This window comes from Grammomys surdaster, unplaced genomic scaffold (genome assembly GCF_004785775.1).
Source record: "Grammomys surdaster isolate TR1022 unplaced genomic scaffold, NIH_TR_1.0 126553, whole genome shotgun sequence".
NCBI classification, from domain to species: domain Eukaryota; kingdom Metazoa; phylum Chordata; class Mammalia; order Rodentia; family Muridae; genus Grammomys; species Grammomys surdaster.
The window spans coordinates 46144-61979 of record NW_021621345.1 but is presented as its reverse complement, the minus strand read 5'-3'; positions in this window follow the sequence as shown (position 1 = coordinate 61979).

Below are 15836 nucleotides of genomic sequence, written 5' to 3'. Positions count from 1 at the left end.
CTTTCCCCCACATATAGTAGCCTATAAAATAGAACTTTCTTTTTTTTTTTAATAAAATAGAAGTTTTCTTTCTACTTTTTCCTCAGATAGTTTTCATAGGAAACTTTTTATACTTAATAATAAACTCTATAATAAACTTTTAAAATGGCTTCAGACTAGCAGGCATAAGTTAGAGCCCAGCATTTCTTGTTGAGATAAAACAAAGGCTGTTTACTTCATCTTTGGCTATTTTTTCCTTTCCTTTTTTTTTTGGATGAGGTGTTAAGTGTCAAAAACTGTAGTTTCTGGCCTCAGAGGGGCACAGAAGGCAGATCAACTACAGTGGCACAGCAACCCAGCTAAACAAACTTTTATTATAGAGTAACTCCAATGTAAAGAATAAGATTGTATGGCAAATTGTTTTTGTAAGGTCTGTAATCTATCTGATATACAAATTTGTTATGGTATTTTTCTGGGGTCCAGGCAATCTAGTATGAGCTATTAAATGTCTTATAAAATTAAGGAATAATACATGTTTCTTAAATTGAGCTGTATTTGTAAAATTTGGAAATTAGCAATATCTAGAAAAGAAACAATTTTAAGCAATTATAAACGATGAGCTATATACTAGCTATGAGTATACAAATTGAAAGCTTAACTTTTTAGCATTTTAAATAGTGGCTACAGCATGTAGTTCAATTATTTGTGCTGAAGCAGGGGAACTCAAGAGAGTAAACATGTAATCTAATTATATATATTGCCTTCCCAATTAGATTAGCTATCCATCACTACAGTAAACCCACATTTTATGGGCTATATGTATAAATTTATAAGAAATACAAAAGCATATATAAGGGAAAACTAATAAACTGATCATGTAATAGGTCAAATATCAGTATTTTTAAATAACCAATTATATTATTGTTTGGAATAAGGAATATTTTATTAAGTTCTACTTTAAAATGACTTTGTAATCTTAACCTATAATTCTGTACTAACACAGCAACAGCTTCAAAACAAAATATTAAAAGTTTCTATGGAAGTAAAAAATATGAATCTACATTAATAGTCTCTTTTATCAAAGCACTATTATAAAACAGCCAACAACTAATCAATCTATGTAATATATCTATCAATAATAGCTCCCTCTATGTTTTATAAAATTACTCCCCTTTTTATCAGTTAATTGTAGAGGGAAATTATGGTTTGTATCTCTCTTGAGAACATTGAACAGAGGATTAAATCCTCTTATGGAGAGCTTAAGATAAGGTCTTAGCCAATTAGCATCCCCTCAAAGCTTTTGAAAATAGTTTAGAATAAGTAAACTATTTTTTCTTATTTGAATTTTTTGTGTCACAATTTATTTAGAAATATAGTTGATGTCTCAAATATTCAAAAGATATTGTTTTTAAATGTTTTTTTGAGAAACCAGCACTCCCTGAAATTTTAAAGCTCATTGTATGAGAGCAAAGGCTTGTATTAAAACACCTTTAGAGGGATCAACTAAAAAGCCAATTGTGTAACAAAAAAAGTATTCATCAGGGCCTTGTTTGATCCCAGATAAAACTCTTACTGAGATCTCTTTTATACATCTGGTTTTTGAATGACACTAACTCTGAATTACCAGTTTTAATCCAACTTTCTTTTACCAAAATTACAAATTTTAATCATTCCCAATAACTTATAGGCTGATAATGTATAGCCAAAACATGTAAAACATATTATACTTTTAAAATCAATGAAGAACAAAAAAATAAATAAATGGACCTGTTATAAATTTCATCGAAACAAATTTTTCTTACCTTTTCCAGCTGTAATGTTAAGAGAAAAAAGCACTCTTTAACTTGTCAAACTGGAAAAACCACTATCAATTCTTTTACTATTGAAGCAAAAAAAAAAAAAAAAAAAAAAACTGTTGGCCCCCTTCCAAGAGCAGCTTATGGAAACAATGAACTCTTGTCAGGGCTTTTTTGTTGTTGTTCTCTACTCCCAGCTGCAGAGCAAGGTAATTTATCAGCCTCTGTTGTGTAAATTGAAACTCTTTTAAAGCAGGTTTTAAACTAAATCAAGGGGCGGATAACCATTTTTTCTTTTGAACATGAAACATAAAACAACAATCATTCAACTACTGAAGCAAAGACAGACAATTCATACAAGTGGACAGATTGGCACACCAAAGACACACAATATACAGAAAAAGCAACATTGAGAATTTTTCCAGTAGGAACCAGAGAGAACAGCATGTCTCCTGATTCTCTCTTGTTCCCAGGAGGACTCTGTAATAAGCTTTTCCTTTTCTTTTGTTAACATACCAGAGAGTGGACAACTGCTTTAGTCCTTTTTCTCTCTTATTTTCCTGGTTTAAACTTTTATCTCCTCTGTAGGAAGTATAGCATTTTCTTATCAATAGTCCCGTCTTGGGAAAATACCACTTTTTCCTGGAGAGGGGATACTTTTGACATCAACCCCTATGCAGTCAGGCTTGTCCCTCAGGGAACCCAGAGAGATATTTTTATCTTTTATTTATATTCCCTTGCAGTGATTAGCCTCACAGCCTAAGCAAGAATTCAGATAGCCTGTCAGAGGGGGTTCTGGGTGGCCCCTCTCTGCTTGGCCTAGGGGCAGAAGTCTCCCCTTTTAGGTTGAGTGGAGATGGGTTTTGGAAACACCCTGTATAAAGTAACAACCTCATCCTGAGTCTCGTGGACCTCCATAGCTAACTTATGATAGTGTATCTGAATAGGTTTTGCTACCAAATTATTTATCGGGCTGAAAATCAATTCTTGTACCAGCATTCATCTGTCTTTTTTTCTCTCTGATTTTTCTCAGGGCCTTCACTGACCTATTTCATAATAGCAAAGAATTTTTAAAGATTCTTTTTTCTTAAACCTAGTTCCTCACGTCCTGATAGGCTCCTTGAGCCCTGTCACAAAGAGTGATTGCTTTGAAAATACTTGTCCTATGCCTTTACCTCAAGGACTGGCCACTCTGATTCCCCACACAGACTGTCTAACGGGCATGTGGACCATGGTGTCCTTCTGAATGTGAAGCCAAGCAAGCTTTGGGAGTGTCTCTTGGGTTCTCCATAGAATACAAAATCACTCAAGCACTTCTGTAGTTGCTCTAAAAGCACTCCTTAATGCGAAGTACCCTTAGACATTCCAAGCAGTCAGCCTCAATACTCCAAAAAAATGAGTAGGCCTACCCTTCTCTGCAGAGCAACATTCTCTCCTCCTTGATCTCTGGCATCCCTGTTTGAGGTGCCAGAATGCCCCAATACCATGGGGAGGTGAATTGGGTCAGAAGACCTGGAAGAAAGAACCAGGCAGCAAGGGTACAAGAGAAATGTACAGCAGGTCTGGAAGTTTGATCGAGATGTCAAATTTTAATTTTTCCACACGGGGGTTATATACACATAGAAGCAGGATGTGGAGAGGGGGATGATATAGGGTCTTCTTTGTTTCTGGGGAGTGCAGGCATTCTCAGGAACAGGATATTGGTTGGGCAAAGAGTTCACAGAAGAAGCATGGAGGAACAGGTTACTGTGTATATGTCCATAAGATCTATTATTCATTTATTCTGATCTAGGCTAGTATTTTCCCACCAAGTCTACCTGTCCATAAGATCTATGATTATTTTCTCTTATCTAGGCTGGTACTTTCCCACCAGGACTATCTGTCTACAAGATCTATAACTATATGTTCTAGGATTAGTACTTTCCCACAGAGGCCAAGACTTTGTGTTAGTAGGCACATATGGCTGACTTAGGCCTGTGGATGACTTAATCCATTAATGTTTAAGCAGGGTCGCTGCCAACAATGGATAGCAAATTAGGCTTCTGGCAATGAAAAGGACTGTCTTCATTTTTGAAGCATTCCATGATTTTTAAAGTCAGTAGTTCTTTAATAAATGTTTTGACGCTGGGCAGTGGTGGCGCACGCCTTTAATCCCAGCACTTGGGAGGCAGAGGCAGGCGGATTTCTGAGTTCGAGGCCAGCCTGGTCTACAGAGTGAGTTCCAGGACAGCCAGGGATATACAGGGAAACCCTGTCTCAAAAAACCAAAATAAATAAATAAATAAATAAATAAAAATAAATAAATAAATAAATAAATAAATAAATAAATAAATGTTTTGAAAATGACCTAGTCTCTTCAGTATTTTCTACAGACCAGTATTTGCCACATCATTAAAATCTGTCTTATATACCTTTCATGGCTCATGAATTTGTTGGTGTACTAACTTTTCTCAAAACCTGGGGATAAATAGAATTGCCCTATATTTCACTTTAACAGTACTCATTTCATGTTTATATTCAGCTCTGTAGTAATTTTCAGGTAGTACACACAAGGGCTGATTTACTTGTGCCTATATGTAATAGTTTTTATATAGATACACATTTGTTCTGATATTTGTTGAAGGGAATACAATTTGATCAACGTTTATGAACAGCTAATTGAGGCTCTATTTTTTGTGTCTTAGAGCTGTGATTTGTGTCTCCAATATTTGTCAGAATATAAGTATGAAAATAATTGCTAACATAGGCAATCTGACTGAGCCAGGTGTCACATGTAACCATTCTATAGTCAACTACATGTAACATCTTCTCATTTATTTAATAACAGTGGTGGCATTTCTTCAAAAATCTGAAAAGTACTAGCAACAAAATGAAATTCATAAGTAGTCAATGACCCAGAGAAAAAAATTACAATGAACAAGTTGAACAAGGAGAGCTGAAAATTAAGTATTAGCAGTGAATCTACATTGATAATTTGGGACATAGTTTCTCCCTCTTACTAGTAAAAAGAATAAAATATCAAAATAATAATTCAATAATGAATTATTTCTTGAGTATAGGAAAATATATGTCACAATGACTAGGAGAATGTTGTACTTACAAAACATTGTCATTGATTCATAAAGTCTTTTACAGTTAATGAAATTATTTTTATTTTTAATATGGAAGGTCTCAAGTACATGCCCAAGTGTCTACTCAAGATGAAGATGTATGTTCATGTGTAATCTGATAAAAGCATTCATAGTATCTTTATAATTACTCAAGGTAAAAAAGAAAAAAAGTTCATATGCAAGAATAAATGTTATCATTACCAGAAGATCAAGCAACATAGATATATTATTTATTTATTCAAAGAATATGTGTGAACCTTTAAAGAAACAATTACAGTGTGACTATTAAGTTAATTCACTGAAGGACATGTACTGTATGATTTTATTCAAATGAAATTTGAAAAGTGAAAAACACATAACTACAAATACATAAATCTGAACCACAAGAAGTTCAAAGTTTGTTGGATATGTAAGAGTAAGAGAAATTGTTTCAAAATTATTTCAATGTTATGAGAATGATGTATATGTTTATGTATGTGACATATGGTAATAATTACATATATGTATTTTTTGAATGTATAGCAAGTATGGTAATGCTTATAGTATACACTACTTTGAATTATATTCATCCTTTAATCATATTCCTGTGATTATAACTAAAAGTATATAATATAATACAGAATAAGAGTAGAGTAAATAAGTTGAAGAGAGTGTTGAATGACTTGCTTACACCTTGTATTCTTGCAATGTACTGGGGACTATCAACAAAAAGTTATGGGAGCTCATTTCATACCTGACAATAACTAGCTGTGTATCTCAATTCCACTCTTCATTTCTCTGCAATTTATCCATGTGTACAAAGACAAAATTTAAGTAAATTTCAAACTACACAGGAAAACTAATTTGTTGATCCATATTTATAAATGATTTGAACTGCATTGACAGTCCTTTAACATCTTGCTATTCTCTCTTCAGTAACCATGGTTTCTTTTATTACTTTCACATTTTAGTTATTTTTCACATTCAAGAAGCCCACATAACTGTCCCTTCTATGTACACTGTTATATAGACCAGAACATTTGCATATTGCTCTCTAGGGAGGTTCTTGCCCTGCTGGCCTGAGATAAAACCTCAACTGTCCTCTTGCCTTCACTGATCACTCTCCTACACTCATCTCCAAAATGATGAGTCCTGCCCAGTTCCTGTTTCTACTAATACTCTGGATTCAGGGTAAGGAGAGCAAAAGGTGAAGGAGGGGAATCAGTATGGAGGGTGATTTCTGGCTGCCTATGTGTGCTGTTTATTTGTAATGGGGCTGGTCACATTCTCCAGGTTGTAATGTTTTGTTACATCCTAATGAGAAATTCTAGATGGAAGAGTGGCTGTACTAAGATCTATATTCTCACATAGATTGGATGGAGTGATGTAGACTCTGATGTTTAGAAACTTTGAATCACTTGTTTTGTGAAAAAGCATTTGATATATAATATTTTTAAGTCTCAAAATTTGCCAGAATCGCACCTAAAAAGAATAACATAAAAATTTTATGAAGATTGTTCAGGAAGTTTGTACATGACTTTACACTATTGTATTATAATTTCAGATACCAGTGGAGATATTGTGATGACCCAGACTCCACTGTCTTTGTCAGTTATGATTGGACAACCAGCCTCCATCTCATGCAAGTCAAGTCAGAGCCTCTTATATAATGGAAAGATCTATTTGAATTGGTTATTACAGAGGCCAGGCCAGTCTCCAAAGCTCCTAATCTATCTGGTGTCCAAATTGGATGCTGGGGTCCCTGACAGGTTCAGTGGCAGTGGATCAGAGACAGATTTTACACTTAAAATCAGCAGAGTGGAGCCTGAGGATTTGGGAGTTTATTACTGCTTGCAAAGTTCATATGTTCCTCACACAGTGATACAAACCCTAACAAAAACTTCTTTGCCTGGGGCAGCCCAGCTGTCAATGTGCTGCTTGCCTGGAGAGCAGCAGAAACCCTCTCTCTGTGTGTGAGTGTGTGAGGGAGGGAGGGGCCAGGGACCATGAGTAATTGTTTGCATCTGAGAGCTCTGGCTATACTCCTCTGGCTTAATAAGTGGTTTGAGTAGATCTCAAGTACAACTAATTTCCAGTCCTTCTGTAAGAGCCATTGTATTTCCTCTGCATTAGGAGAATTTCATCACATTAATCTAGCTGATTTTTGATGATTTTAAGTATTTTTCATTTATTCTTTGAGTTTCATTTTTTGTTGCTTTCTCTTTTTGTAAATTTTAATCTTTTTTTATACTCCAGATTTTATCCACCTCCCAGTCTTCCCTCTGACAGTTCTATATCACATATCTCCTCTCTACTCCCTGTCTCCGTGAGGATATCCCAACCTCTTCATGTTTATTCCAACTGAACACCTAGTCCTTGGGGCCTCCAGTCTCTTGAGGGTTAGGTGCATCTTCTTTGACTGAAACCAGACCCTGCAGTCCTCTGTTGTGTATATTTTGGGGACCACATCAGCTGGTATATGCTGCCTGGTTGTTGGTGCAGTATCTGAGAGATATTGACTGTCCAGGTTAATTGAGACTGCTGGTCCTCCTACAGGGTCACCCTTCTCTTCACCTTCTTTCAGCTTTTTTCCAATTTCAACCACAGGGGTCAGCAGCTTCTGTCCATTGGTTGGGTGTAAATATCTGCTTCTTACTCATTCAGCTGCTTGTTGGGTCTTTTGGAGGGCAGTTATGATAGGCCCCTTTTTGTGAGCACTCCATAGCCTCCCTCCCTTTGAGTCCTGAATTTCTCACCTCCCAGGTCTCTGATACATTCTGTAGAGTTCCCCCAACCTCCCAACTTGAGGTTGCCTGTTTCCATTCTTTCTGCTAGCCATTAATGCTTCAGTACTTTTCCTCTTCCCAATACCTTATCCCCTCTTCCTCTCACAGTCCCCTTTTACACCGAGGACCCTCTCTTTCTCACATCTCCTGCGATTAATTTCACATCCCTCTCAAGTAGGATTGAGGTGTCCTCACTTGATCCCTTAGGTTTGTTAACCTTTTTGAGTTCTGTGGACTGTATCCTGGGTATTCTGTACATTTTGAGGGGCTAGTATCCACTTATTAGTGAGTATATATCATGCATGAACTTTCAAGTCTGAGTTACTTCACTCAGGATATTTTCTAGTTCCATCCATATGCCTGCAAAACTCATGTTATCTTCACTCTTAATAGCTGAGTAGTATTCCATTGTATAAATAAAACACATTTTCTGTATCCATTCTTCTGATGTGGGACATCTAGATTGTTTCCAGCTTCTGACTATCACAAACAAGGCAGCTATGAACATAGTGGAACATGTGCCTTTGTGGCATAGTTGGCATCTTTTGGATATATGCCCAAGAGTAGTATAGCTGGGTCTTCAAGCAAGTCCATTTTCAATTTTCTGAAGTCTCCAGAATGATTTCCAGGGTGGTTTTACCAGTTTGCAATCCCACTAGCAATGTAGAAGTATTCCCCTTTTTCCACATCCTTTCTAAAATGTGCTGTCACCTGAGATTTTGTTCTTAGACATTCTGATTGGAATCTCAGAAAGGTGGAATCTCAGTGTTGTTTTGATTTGCATTTCTTTGATCACTAAGGACTTTGAACATTTCTTTATGTGCTTCTCAGACATTCCTCTTTCTTGGATTTTTGTTTAGTTCTATACCCCATTATTTGATTGTGTTGTTTGGTTTTTTGGAGGTTACGTTCTTGAGCTCTTAACATATTTTGAATATTAGCCCTCTATTAGATGTGGAGTTAGTGAAGGTCCTTTATCCACTTGTAATTGAGCTTTGTACACGGTGACAAATATGAATCTATTTTCATATATACAAATTGCCAGTTAGACTGGCAAAATTTATTGAACACACTTTCTATTTTTCCATTGTGTATTTTTGGCTTCTTGATCAAAGATCAAGTGTCTGTAAGTGTGTGGTTTTATTTCTGGGTCTTCAATTCTATTCCATGGTTCAACATGTTTGTCTCTGTACCTATACCATGTAGTTTTTGTCATCATTGTTCTATAGTATAGTTTGAGGTCAGGGATGGTGATTTACCCAGCAGTCCTTATATTGTTAAGAATTGTTTTCACTATTCTGTGTTTTATGTTATTCAGGATGAATTTGAGAATTGCTACTTCCATGTCTTTGAAGAATTGTGTTGGAATTTTGATGGAGATTGAGCTGAATCTGCAGATTGCCATTGGTAGGATGGCAATTTTTACAACATTTATTCTGCCAATTCATGAGCATGAGAGATATCTCCATTTTCTAAGGTCTTCTTTGATTTCTTTCTTGAGAGACTTGAAGTTATTGTCACACAATAATTGACTTGTTTTATTAGAGTTACCCCAAGATACTTTTTATTATTTGTGGATATTGTGAAGGAAGTTGTTTCCCTAATTTCTTTCTCATCATGTTTATCATTTGTAGAAAGAAAGGCTACTGATTTATTTGAGTGAATTTTACATCCATCCACTTTTCTGAAGTTGTTTTTCAGCTGTAGAAGTTATCTCGTAGAATTTTTAGGGTTGCTTTATACCATGTGAAATGTAAACAAATAAAATAATTAATTAAAAAAGAAATAAAAGACATTTTTTAAAAAGAAGCCTCTTTATCAACATGTTAAAACTGAGTTTAGTATTCTCTGCAATGGATGTAGTTTGTTTTATGCTGTGAATTCAGTTCTACATTATTTGCTGTACCTTCACACAGGTATTCCAACATAACCCAATAAATTCATCACGCCCACGAGAAAAAAAGATCCGTGTTTTTAGTCAGTAGGCAAATAAAAATCAAATAAGTTTGAGTATTTATCTTACATTCAAGTGAATGTCTAAAATCAATAACAACAAAACCAGCTCATGCTGACAAGGATATAGAGCATGGGAAGCACTCTTCTATGGTTGGTAGGAATGTAAACTTGTACATCAACAATAGAAACCAGTATGTCAGTTTGCAGGAATTTGGGAATTCATCCATTTGAAGATCCACTATACCTTCATGAGTATATACCCAATGATTCATTCATTCAGCCACAAAGATACCTAATCAATAATGTTCATAATAGCTCTATTCATAATAGCAGAAGTTACGAACAACTTAGATGTCTCTCGATAGAGGATGGATAAAGAGAATCTGATATCTGTATACAATGGATTATTACTCAGCCATTTAAAAATCATGAAATTATCAGATAAATTCATGGAACTAGAAAATATCATTTTGAGTGTAGTAACTCAGACATACCAAGAAAAGTATGGCATGTATTCACTTTTAAGTGGATATGGATTGTTTAGTCAATGATAAACAATTTACAGACCATTTATCCAGAGAAGTTAGGTATAGAGTAAAGAACTGGATGGGGATAACAAACAGATAATGCTAATAGTATTCTAAGAAACATCCCATGAAAAGCCAAGCAGCATTCACCACCTTGGTTACAAAGTTCTCCCCTTCTGTCTTCCTTACCTGAAAATCAGACAGAGCAATATCCACACTGCATCCTCCTTTAGCACATGGCAGGAATACCCTTTGAATAAGTTGTTAGAGAGGTGGGCTGTGCTCTGGGCACATGTGAATCAGCAAGTATGTGTAGGATTGGCTGGGCTGATTTCAGTGACTCTGCATAAGCACCAGAATTCCCATCTATCTGAGAGAGAGACAGAGAGAGAGAGAGAGAGAGAGAGAGAGAGAGAGAGAGAGAGAGAGGGAGAGAGGGAGAGAGAGAGAGAGAGAGAGAGAGAGAGAGAGAGAGAGAGAACAGTGTGTTCCTCCCTGTGGGTCAAAGAAAAATACCAGTGTAGAAAGTTATAAGTGATGTTTTGTTCCTCTTCATGTCTTTCAGGGGTACATTCTTGTTGAGGATGGAGACATAATCTCTGAAATAAGCCTTATTCATGCATTTTTCTATTATAAAAAGAAAAGATTAAACTTTATCATAAAACTTCAGAAGAATGACAGTACACACTAAAGTTAACCAGAAACAAATTTATAAAACATAATGGACTTCTACCCAGTTAGAATGGAAGATGTGGAGATTCACATTGGATTTTATACTTTCAATTAGATTTTATGCTCTTATATATCACACAAAACACATATGAGAGCATTAAAAATTATCTTTATAAGCTTTTTCATGGCCTATGTGAATTTTACTCATTTCATCATTGACTAGTGATATCATTGATTACAAAACACTGTTTCCTTTGATTTTTGGATGCTCTTGAATATAAAGAAAACCTAAAATCATTGAATTATATCCCCTAAGTAATCTTATACTCCTCCATTGATCTGTGCTTTGCCAAATTACTTTTTATCTAAGCGTGGATTCAATGACAGAATTATTCTAAGAACAATTTTTAGTTTCATGAGGTCTAATTTATTAATTGTTGATGTAAGTGATGTGGTGTGTCACAGCTTCTCAGTAGAATCAGTCTAAAGCTTTGACCTCATCAAATGGTACAGACCAAGACATAAATCCTAATACTTTTGGACACCTGATTTTTGAAAAAGAAACCAGAAATATAATGGTAAAAAAGGAAACATCTTAGATACATGGTTCTTGTCCAATTGGATGTCTGCATATAGAAGAATGCAAATGCATCCAAATTTATCTCCTTGCACAAAACTCAAGTCCAAATTGATCAAATATCTTAACACAAAACCAAATACACTAAATCTAATAAAGGAGAAAATGGGACATATTCATACAGGAAACAACTTTATGAAAAGAATACTAATGGCTTAGGCACTAAGATCAACAATAGATATTTGGGACTTCATGAAACTATCAAGATTCTGTAAGGCAAAGTACACTGTAAATAGGACAAAATGGCAGCCTAAAGAGTGGGAAAAGTCCATCAATGAACCTATATTTGACACATGGTCAATATCTAAAATATATAAAGAACTCAAGAAATTTGACATCAGCAACACAAATAACCCAATTTAAAAATGGTGTAGAGAGCTAAACAGAGAATTCTCAACAGAGGGATTTCAAGTGGCTGAAAACACTTAAAAATGTTCAACATCCTTAGTCATCAAGGAGTTTAAATTAAAATGACTCTGGGATCCCATCTTACATCTATCAGAATGGCTAAGATAAAACAAAACATCTCAAGCAACAACACATGCTGGCAAGGATGTGGAATCAGAGGAGGACTCTTCCATTGTTTCTGGGATTGTCTCTGGAAATCCATTTGGTGATTTCTCAGAATATTAGGAATGGGTCTACCTCAAGCCCCATATATACCACTCCTGATTATATACCCAAATGTATTTGGGAATACTTTTACCTCAAGAACCACATTTATCACTCCTGAATATACATGCAAGTGATGCTCCACCACACTACAAGAACAAATGTATGTACTCCATTATGTAAATAGTAGTCTTATTCATAATAGCCAGAAACTGGAAACAACCTTGATGCCTCTCAACTGAAGAATGGATACAGAAAATGTGCTTCATTTACACAATGGAATACTACTCAGCTATTTAAGAAAGACATCACGAATATGGCAGGCAAATGAATGGAACTAGAAAATATCATCATAAGTAATGTGACCTATATACGAAACAGCATGTGTGGTATGCACTTACTGATAAGTAGATATTAGCCATAAAGTAACGTACTGGGTACCCATACTATACTTGACAGACTCAAAGAAGCTAAAAAAAGAAGGAAGGCTCAACTGAGAATGCTTGAATCTCAGTTAGAAAGGAGAATAAAATACACATAGTAGGCAGATAGAAGGAACTGGGTGAAAGAGTTATGGAGAGGAGAATAGGGTGTTCAGGATCAGGTGTGGGGAAAGACCTGAAAAAGGTCCAGAGTGCCGTAAGAATAAATGAAAATAGTCAGCTGGCAGGAGTCGAGAATGGGGGCCATCTAGAAAATATGCCAAAACCTGGCATGAGGAGGCTCCCAGGAACCTCTGGTGATGAATAAAGCTGAGATTCCTTACAGTGAGGTATGGAACCTGAAGTGGCTACCTCTGGTAGCCAGGTAGGACCCCAGTGGACCCCAGTGGAAGGATAAGGACACTAACCAAACCCACTAACAACACTTTCAACCCAAAATCTGTCCTGTCTAGACAAAATGCAGGGACAACGATGGAACAGAAACTGTGGAAATGACTAACCAATAACTGGCCCAACTTGAGACCCATCCATTGCACAAGAACCAGTTCTTGCCACTACTAATCATACTCTCTTATGCTTGCAGTACAGGATTGTAGCATAATTGTCCTCTGATAGACTTCACCCAACAGCTGACTGAAATAGATTCAGAGAACTACAGTAAATACTGGATGGCACTCTAGGAGTCTTATGGAAGAATTTTGGGGAACCTAGAGTGGATAGAAATTCCACAGAAAGACCAACAGAGTCAACTATACTGGACCTTCGAGGGCTGTCAGAGACTGAACCAGTAATCAAAGATAATACATTTTTCAAACCTAACCCCAACCCCTCCCACATATGTTGGTGATATGCAGCTCAGTCTTCATGTGATTCCCCCAACACTTGGAATAGGTGATAATTCTAAAACTCTTTCCTGTCTGTTGATTCTGTTGTCATAGCTGGGCTGATTTGTCTGGCCTCAATGGAAGAGGATGCACCTAGCCCTACAGAGACTTGATGTTCCAGGCTTCAGGGATACTCAGGTAAGTTCTCCACCCTGTCTGAGGAGAAGAAGTGATGGGTAGAATAAGAAACTGTATGAGAGGGGTACCAGGAAGTGAGGGTGCAGCAATATAAATGTAAAGTTAATAAATACAATTAAAACAACAGACAATTAATAATTTTGACCTAATGAAACTGATAAAGATTCTATGCATTTTAATTTTATCTCTCATTGGAAAACAAAACAAAACAAAACAAAACAAAAGCCAAGCAAACAAATAAACAACGGTCAAAAATAGAGAAAACAAGAGTACTCACACATACACATACCATAAATACACTAGGTACACTAGAATAGTAATCATAATATACAGGCAAAAGACCAGTAAAAGAAACATGCCTGAACAAAGTCATAAGCTGTATGAGAGAAATAGTATACTAAAAGGGACCATTTCTGTTTTTGAGTTCATGTGTACATCCATTTCATTAGATTTTTCATAGACACTATGATTCTTTGTATTTTATAAGTGTCAGTTATGTTTCCTTTTAATTTTTGATTTTATTAATTTGGAAATTGCTTCCTTCCTTTTAGTTAGTTTGGCTCAGGTTTTGCCTTTCTGATTTTTCTCAAAGAACTACATCTTTGTCTCATTGATTATTTGTATTGTTCTCTTTGTTTCTAATTGACTGATTTCATCCAAACAATCCAATTGAAAAATGTAGTGTTGATCTAAAGAGAGATCTGTCAATGTAGGGATCTGAAATGGCTAAGAAAACTTTAAGAAATGTTGAGTATCCTTAACCATTGGGAAAATGCAAATCAAAATTAGTCTGATATTTAATTGTATACCTATCAAAGTGACTAAGATCAGTAATACAATTGGTAGTTCATGCTGATGCGTATGTGGAGCAAGAACACTCTTTCATTGCTTGAGGGAGTGAAAACTTGCACAACTATTACAAAAATTACTATGAGAGTTTCTCAGAAATTGAGAATTACTCTACCTTAACACCCATCTGTAGCATTCTTGGTAATATAGTTAAGAGATGTTCCAAGCCTTTGGGCTGGAGCAGACACAGAGTTGGTCTGCTCCTGTCCTGTGGAGAAACTGAATCCTGAGTCATCGAGGAGCCACTGCACTCAGAGCAGCTGGTAAGAACTCCATCTCACTCCCTAAGCCCCAGAGATACATCTGGGAGCCAGGAACATTCAGGACACAGCAGCTACCCAAACCCCACCCCTCCGCAATTCCACTTCCCTTCCGCCCCTTCCTGGTCCTTTGGGCTGTAGCAGACACAGAGTCGGTCTGCTCCTGTCCTGTGGAGAAACTGAATCCTGAGTCATCGAGGAGCCACTGCACTCAGAGTAGAAGGATTTCCAGATCCAAGAGGTGGCCTGAGTCCCAGGAGTTCTTCCACCCAGGAGATTAGGAGCATAAGACCACAGAGACATCTGGACTCCCAGGAGCTATGCAATAAGCAAGATAACTGAAAATACAAACTCCAGTCTTACACAGTGAGGGCAGGTAACACTAGAGTTAACCAGATGGAGAAAGGCAAGCACAAGAACATAAGCAACAGAAACCAAAGTTTCTTGGCATCATCAGTACCCAGTTCTCCCAATATAGCAAGCCCTGAACACCCCATCACACCTGAAAAACAGGATTCAGAGTTAAAAATCACTTCTCATGATGATGATAGAAGATTATAAGAAGGAATTAAGTAACTCCCTTAAAGAAATACAAAAGAGTACAAGTAAACAGATAGAAGCCCTTAAAGAGGAATCACAGAAATCCTTTAAAGAAATGCAAGAAATCACAAAGAAGGAATTAAACAAAAACATTCAGGATCTGAAACTGGAAATAGAAACAATAAAGAAAGCTCAAAGGGAGACAACCATGGAGATAGAAAATCTAAGAAAGAGATCAGGAGTCATAGATGCAAGCATCACTAACCGAATACAAGAGATAGAAGAGAGAATCTCAAATGCAGAAGATACGGTGGAAAATATTGACACAGTTGTCAAAGAAAATGCAAAATGCAAAAAACTCCTAACTCAAAACATCCAGGAAATCCAGGACACAATGAGAAGACCAAACCTAAGGATAATAGGTATAGATGAGAATGAAGATTCCCAACTTAAAGGGCCAGTAAATATCTTCAACAAAATTATTGAGGAAAACTTCCCTAACCTAAAGAACAAGATGCCCATAAACATACAAGAAGCCTACAGAACACCAAATAGACTAGACCAGAAAAGAAATACCTCCCGTCACATAATAATCAAAACATCAGATGCACAAAACAAAGAAAAAATACTAAAAGCAGTAAGGGAAAAAGGTCAAGTAACATATAAAG